This window comes from Zea mays, chromosome 1 (genome assembly GCF_902167145.1).
Source record: "Zea mays cultivar B73 chromosome 1, Zm-B73-REFERENCE-NAM-5.0, whole genome shotgun sequence".
In the NCBI taxonomy this organism is placed as follows: Eukaryota; Viridiplantae; Streptophyta; class Magnoliopsida; order Poales; family Poaceae; genus Zea; species Zea mays.
The window spans coordinates 146,157,794-146,165,306 of NC_050096.1; positions in this window are offsets into that span (position 1 = coordinate 146,157,794).

A 7,513-nucleotide genomic window follows, 5' to 3' on the forward strand; every position below is an offset into this window, starting at 1 on the left:
GGGCGAAAACAAATCACAGGCGAATAAGAGCGGATGACACGCTGATTTGTTTTACCGAGGTTCGGTTCTTGCAAACCTACTCCCCGTTGAGGTGGTCACAAAGACCGGGTCTCTTTCAACCCTTTCCCTCTCTCAAACGGTCACTTAGACCGAGTGAGCCTTTCTCTTCAATCAAATGGGACACTAAGTCCACTACAAGGACCACCACAACTTGATATCTCTTGTTTTGATTACAAGTGAGTTGAACACAAGAAAGAAGGAAGAAAAAAGCAATCCAAGCGCAAGAGCTCAATTGAACACAAATGTCTCTCTCTCTAGTCACTAATTTGGTTGGAGTGATTCCGGACTTGGGAGAGGATTTGATCTCTTTGATTGTGTCTTTGAATGAAGTCTATAGATCTTGTATGAGGTTTGATGGCTGAAAACTTGGATGCAATGAATGGTGGGTGGTTGGGGGTATTTATAACCCCAACCACCAAAAGGACCGTTGGTAGAAGCTGCTGTCGTATGGCGCACCGGACAGTCCGGTACGCCAGCCACGTCAGCCGGCCGTTGGGTTCCGACCGTTGGAGCTTCTGACAACTGGGCCACCGGACAGTCTGGTGGTGCACCGAACAGTCACTATTCACTGTCCGGTGCGCCTTCTAGCGCTGCTCTGACTTCTGCGCGCGCAGGCGCGCACTATTCACTTTTACTGTTCCGTTGCAAACGATCGTTGGCGTTGTGCAGCCGTTACTCCACTGGCACACCAGACAGTTCGGTGCTACACCGGACAGTCCGGTGAATTATAGCGGAGTGGCTTCCAGAATTCCCGAAGGTGGCAAGTTCGGAGTTGGGTTCCCTGGTGCACCGGACACTGTCCGGTGGCACATCGGACAGTCCGGTGCGCCAGACCAGGGCACACTTCTGTAGTCTTTTGCTCTTTTTATTTGAACCCTTTCTTGGCCCTTTTGTTGGTTTGTTGTGAACCTTTGGCACCTGTAGAACTTATAATCTAGAGCAAACTAGTTAGTCCAATTAATTTGTGTTGGGCAATTCAACCACCAAAATTCATATAGGAAAAGGTGTAAGCCTATTTGTCTTTCAATCTCTCCCTTTTTGGTGATTGATGCCAACACAAACCAAACCAAATATAAAAGTGCAAAATTGAACTAGTTTGCATAAGGAAACTGCAAAGGTTGCTTGGAATGAAACCAATAATTATTTCTACTAGATATGCATGGATGACTTTCTTCTTATTTAAAATTTTGGACCACGCTTGCACCACTTGTTTTGTAAATCTTTTTCAATTTTTTTTTTGCAAATAGTCAAAGGTATATGAATAAGATTTTGAGAAGCATTTTCAAGATTTGAAATTTTCTCCCCCTGTTTCAAATGCTTTTCCTTTGACTAGACAAAACTCCCCCTTAATGAAATCCTCCTCTTAGTGTTCAAGAGGGTTTTAGATATTAATTTTGAAGAGGGTATACAAATTTGAAATTATATAAAAAATAAGATACCAATTGAAAAATCTTTTCTTAACCAAATTTGAATTGAAAACTACATTTTTGAAATTGGTGGTGGTGCGGTCCTTTTGCTTTGGGCTAATACTTTCTCCCCCTTTAGCATGAATCACCAAAAATGGATACTTGTGAGTGAAATATAAGCCCATTTTTTCAAACTTTATCCCCCTTTGGTAAATAATATAGGAGTGAAGATTATACCAAATTGGAGAATGGTGTGGAGTGACGGTGAAGGATGAATAATTCGATGGAGTGGAGTGGAAGCCTTTTGTCGTTGTCGAGGACTCCATTTCCCTTTCAATCTATGACTTAGCATAATATTCACTTGAAAACACATTAGTCATAGCGCATGAAAGAGATATGATCAAAGGTATATAAATGAGCTATGTGTGCAAAATATCAATCAAAACTCCTAGAATCAAGAATATTTAGCTCATGCCTAAGTTTGGTAAAAGTTTTCTCATCTAATGGCTTGGTAAAGATATTGGCTAATTGTTCTTTGGTGTTAATATAAGCAATCTCGATATCCCCCCGTTGTTGGTGATCCCTCAAAAAGTGATACCGAATGGCTATGTGTTTAGTGCGGCTATGCTCAACGGGATTATCCGCCATGCGGATTGCACTCTCATTATCACATAGGAGAGGAACTTTGGTTAATTTGTAACCATAGTCCCTAAGGGTTTGCCTCATCCAAAGCAATTGCGCGCAACAATGGCCTGCGGCAATATACTCGGCTTCGGCGGTAGAAAGAGCTACAGAATTTTGCTTCTTTGAAGCCCAAGACACCAGAGATCTTCCCAAGAACTGGCAAGTCCCTGATGTGCTCTTTCTATCAATTTTACACCCTGCCAATCAGCATCTGAATAACCAATTAAATCAAAAGTGGATCCCCTGGGGTACCAAAGGCCAAACTTAGGAGTATAAACTAAATATCTCAAGATTCGTTTTACGGCCCTAAGGTGAACTTCCTTAGGATCGGCTTGGAATCTTGCACACATACATACGGAAAGCATAATGTCCGGTCGTGAAGCACATAAATAGAGTAAAGAACCTATCATCGATCGGTATACCTTTTGATCCACAGATTTACCTCCCGTGTCGAGGTCGAGATGCCTATTAGTTCCCATGGGTGTCTTGATGGGCTTGGCATCCTTCATCCCAAACTTGGTAAGAATGTCTTGAATGTACTTCGTTTGGCTAATGAAGGTGCCCTCTTGGAGTTGCTTCACTTGAAATCCTAAGAAATACTTCAACTCCCCCATCATAGACATCTCAAATTTTTGAATCATGATCCTACTAAATTCTTCACAAGTAGATTTGTTAGTAGACCCAAATATGATATCATCAACATAAATTTGACATAAAACAAATCATTTGCAATTGTTTTAGTGAATAGAGTAGGATCAGCTTTTCCAACTTTGAAACCATTAGCGATAAGAAAATCTCTTAGGCATTCATACCATGCTCTTGGGGCTTGCTTGAGCCCATAAAGCGCCTTAGAGAGCTTATATACAGAGTTAGGGTGCTCACTATCTTCAAAGCCGGGAGGTTGCTCAACATAGACCTCCTCCTTGATTGGTCCATTGAGGAAGGCACTTTTCACGTCCACTTGATAGAGCTTAAAGCCATGGTAAGTAGCATAGGCAAGTAATATACGAATTAACTCAAGCCTAGCTACGGGTGCATAGGTTTCACCGAAATCCAAACCTTCGACTTGTGAATATCCCTTGGCCACAAGTCGGGCTTTGTTCCTTGTCACCACACCATGCTCATCTTGTTTGTTGTGGAAGACCCACTTGGTTCCTACAACATTTTGGTTAGTACGTGGAACTAAATGCCATACCTCATTCCTTGTGAAGTTGTTGAGCTCCTCTTGCATCGCCAACACCCAGTCTGAATCTCTTAATGCGTCTTCCACCCTGTATGGCTCAATAGAAGACACAAAGGAGTAATGTTCACAAAAATGAGCAACACGAGATCGAGTGGTTACCCCCTTATGAATATCGCCGAGGATGGAGTTCACGGGGTGATCTCGTTGTATTGCTTGGTGGACTCTTGGATGTGGCGGTCTTGGACCGTCATCATCTTCCTTGTCTTGATTATTAACATCTCCCCCTTGATTGTTGTCCTCCTCTTGAGGTGGCTCCTCTTGATCTTCATTTTCATCATCTTGAGTTTGATCCTCATCTTGAGTTGGTGGAGATGCTTGCATGGAGGAAGATGGTTGATCTTGTGCTTGTGGAGGCTCTTCGGATTCCTTAGGACACACATCCCAATGGACATGTTCCTTAGCGCGACGCACAGAGCCTCTTCATCATCTAGCTCATCAAGATCAACTTGCTCTACTTGAGAGCCGTTAGTCTCTCAAACACAATGTCACAAGAAACTTCAACTAGTCCAGTGGACTTGTTAAAGACTCTATATGCCCTTGTGTTTGAATCATAACCAAGTAAAAAGCCTTCTACAGCCTTAGGAGCAAATTTAGATTTTCTACCTCTTTTAACAAGAATAAAGCATTTGCTACCAAAGACTCTAAAATATGAAACATTGGACTTTTTACCGGTGAGGAGTTCATAAGATGTCTTCTTGAGGATTTGGTGAAGATATAACCGGTTGATGGCGTAGCAAGCGGTGTTGACCGCCTCGGCCCAAAACTGATCCGAAGTCTTGTATTCATCAAGCATGGTCCTTGCCATGTCCAATAGAGTTCTATTCTTCCTCTCCACTACACCATTTTGTTGTGGCGTGTAGGGAGAAGAGAACTCATGCTTGATGCCCTCCTCCTCAAGAAAGCCTTCGATTTGTGAGTTCTTGAACTCTGTCCCGTTGTCGCTTCTAATCTTTCTGATCCTTAAGCCGAACTCATTTTGAGCCCGTTTCAAGAATCCCTTCAATGTCTCTTGGGTTTGTGATTTTTCTTGCAAAAAGAACACCCAAGTGAAGCAAGAATAATCATCCACAATTACAAGACAATACTTACTCCCGCCGATGCTTATGTAAGCAATCGGGCCGAATAGATCCATGTGGAGTAACTCAAGCGGCCTGTCGGTCATCATGATGTTCTTGTGTGGATGATGAACACCAACTTGTTTTCCTGCTTGACATGCGCTACAAACCCTTTCTTTCTCAAAATGAACATTGGTTAGTCCCAAAATGTGCTCTCCCTTTAGAAGCTTATGAAGATTCTTCATCCCAACATGGGCTAGTCGGCGGTGCCAGAGCCAACCCATGTTAGTCTTAGCAATTAAGCAAGTGTCGAGTTCAGCTCTATTAAAATCAACTAAGTATAACTGACCCTCTAACACTCCCTTAAATGCTACTGAATCATCACTTCTTCTAAAGACAGTAACACCTATATCCGTAAGAAGACAGTTGTAACCCATTTTACATAATTGAGAAACAGAAAGCAAGTTGTAATCTAAAGAATCTACAAGAAAAACATTGGAAATAGAATGGTCAGGAGATATAGCAATTTTACCAAGTCCTTTGACCAAACCTTGATTTCCATCCCCGAATGTGATAGCTGTTTGGGGATCATGGTTTTTCTCATAGGAGAACATCCTTTTCTCCCCTGTCATGTGGTTTGTGCACCCGCTGTCGATGATCCAACTTGAGCCCCCGAATGCATAAACCTACAAAACAAATTTAGGCCTTATTCTTAGGTACCCAAACGGTCTTGGGTCCTTTCACATTAGAAACAAGTACCTTGGGTACCCAAACACAAGTCTTTGATCCCTTGTGTTTGCCCCCAACATATTTGGCAACTACTTTGCCTGATTTGTTAGTGAGCACATAGGAAGCATCAAAAGTCTTGAATGAGATGTTATGATTATTTGATGCAATAGGAGTTTTCTTCTTAGGCATTTTAACATGTGTAGAACGCCTAGAGCTAGAAGCCTCATTCTTATAAATAAAAGCATGGTGAGAATGAGTCTTCTTTGCATGAATTCTCCTAATCTTATCCTCAGGATAACCAGCACGATATAAAATATAGCCCTCGTTATCCTGAGGCATGGGTGCCTTGCCCTTAACAAAATTAGACAATCTTTTAGGAGGGTCATTAAGCTTGACATTGTCTCCCTGTTGGAAGCCAATGCCATCCTTAATGCCAGGGCGTCTCCCACTATAAAGCATACTACGAGCAAATTTAAATTTCTCATTTTCTAGTTCATGCTCGGCAATTTTAGCATCTAATTTAGCTATATGATCATTTTGTTGTTTAATCATAGCAAGGTGATCATGAATAGCATCAATGTTAACATCTCTACATCTAGTGCAAATAGAAACATGATCAAGTGTAGATGTAGATGACTTGCAATCATTTAATTCAACAATCTTAGCATGTAAAATAGCATTCTCATCTCTAAGATTGGAAATAGACATATTGCAAACATTTAAGTCTTTAGCCTTAGCAATTAATTTTTCATTCTCAATTTTAAGGCTAGAGAGTGATGCATTCAACTTATCAATCTTAGCAATCAAATTAGCATTATCATTTCTAAGGCTGACAAGAGAATCATCACTATCATTTAATTTCTCAACCTTAGCAATTAATTTGGCATTTTCATTTCTAAGGCTAGAAATAGTGTCATGGCAAGTGCTCAGCTCACTAGTTAATTTTTCACATTTTTATACCTTTAGGGCATAAGCATTTTTAGTCTTAACATGCTTCTTGTTTTCTTTAATTAGGAAGTCCTCTTGGCTATCTAAGAGTTCATCCTTATCATGAATAGCACTAATTAATTCATTTAATTTCTCCTTTTGTTGCATGTTTAGGTTGGCAAAAAGTGTGAATAAATCATCCTCATCATCACTAGAGCTAGCCTCATCACTAGATGTTGCATACTTAGTGGAGGATCTTGATTTTACCTTCTTCTTCTTGCCGTCCTTTGCCATGAGGCACTTGTGGACGACGTTGGGGAAGAGAAGGCCTTTGGTGACGGCGATGTTTGCGGCGTCCTTGTCGGAGGAGGAGTCGGTGGAGCTCTTGACGGAGTCCCACTCCCGGCAAACATGGGCATCGCCGCCCTTCTTCTTGTAGTACCTCTTCTTTTCTCTTCTCTTTCCCTTCTTGTCGTCGCCCCTGTCACTATCACTAGACAAAGGACATTTAGCGATAAAATGACCGGGCTTACCACATTTGTAGCAAACCTTCTTGGAGCGGGGTTTGTAATCCTTCCCCCTCCTTTGCTTGAGGATTTGGCGGAAGCTCTTGATGATGAGCACCATTTCCTCGTTGTCGAGCTTGGAGGCGTCGATGGGAATCCTACTTGGTGTAGAATCCTTCTTTTCTTCTTCCGTCGCCTTGAATGCGACGGGTTGCACCTTGGGTGTTGAGGTGGCGCCTTGCTCGATGATTTTCTTGGAGCCTTTGATCATCAATTCAAAGCTCACAAATTTTCCTATCACTTCCTCAGGAGACATTAGTTTATACCTTGGATCACCACGAATTAATTGAACTTGTGTAGGGTTAAGAAAACGAGTGATCTAAGATTAACCTTGACCATCTCATGGTCATCCCATTTGGTGCTCCCGAGGTTGCGCACTTGGTTCACCAAGGTCTTGAGCCGGTTGTACATCGCTTGTGGCTCCTCCCCTTGGTGAAGCATGAATCGACCGAGCCCCCCCTCGATCGTTTCCCGCTTGGTGATCTTGGTCACCTCATCTCCTTCGTGCACGGTCTTGAGCACGTCCCAAATCTCTTTGGCACTCTTCAACCCTTGCACCTTATTATACTCCTCTCGACTTAGAGAGGCGAGGAGTATAGTAGTGGCTTGGGAGTTGAAGTGTTGGATTTGTTCGACCTCCTCCGAATCATAATCCTTGTCCCCTTCCTTTGGTACCTGCGCTCCATACTCAACAATATCCCATATGCTTTTGTGGAGTGAGGTTAGGTGATGCCTCATTTTATCACTCCACATAGAATAATCTTCACCATAAAACATAGGTGGTTTGCCAAATGGGACGGAAAGTAATGGAGTGCGTTTTGAAATGCGAGGATAGCGAAGGGG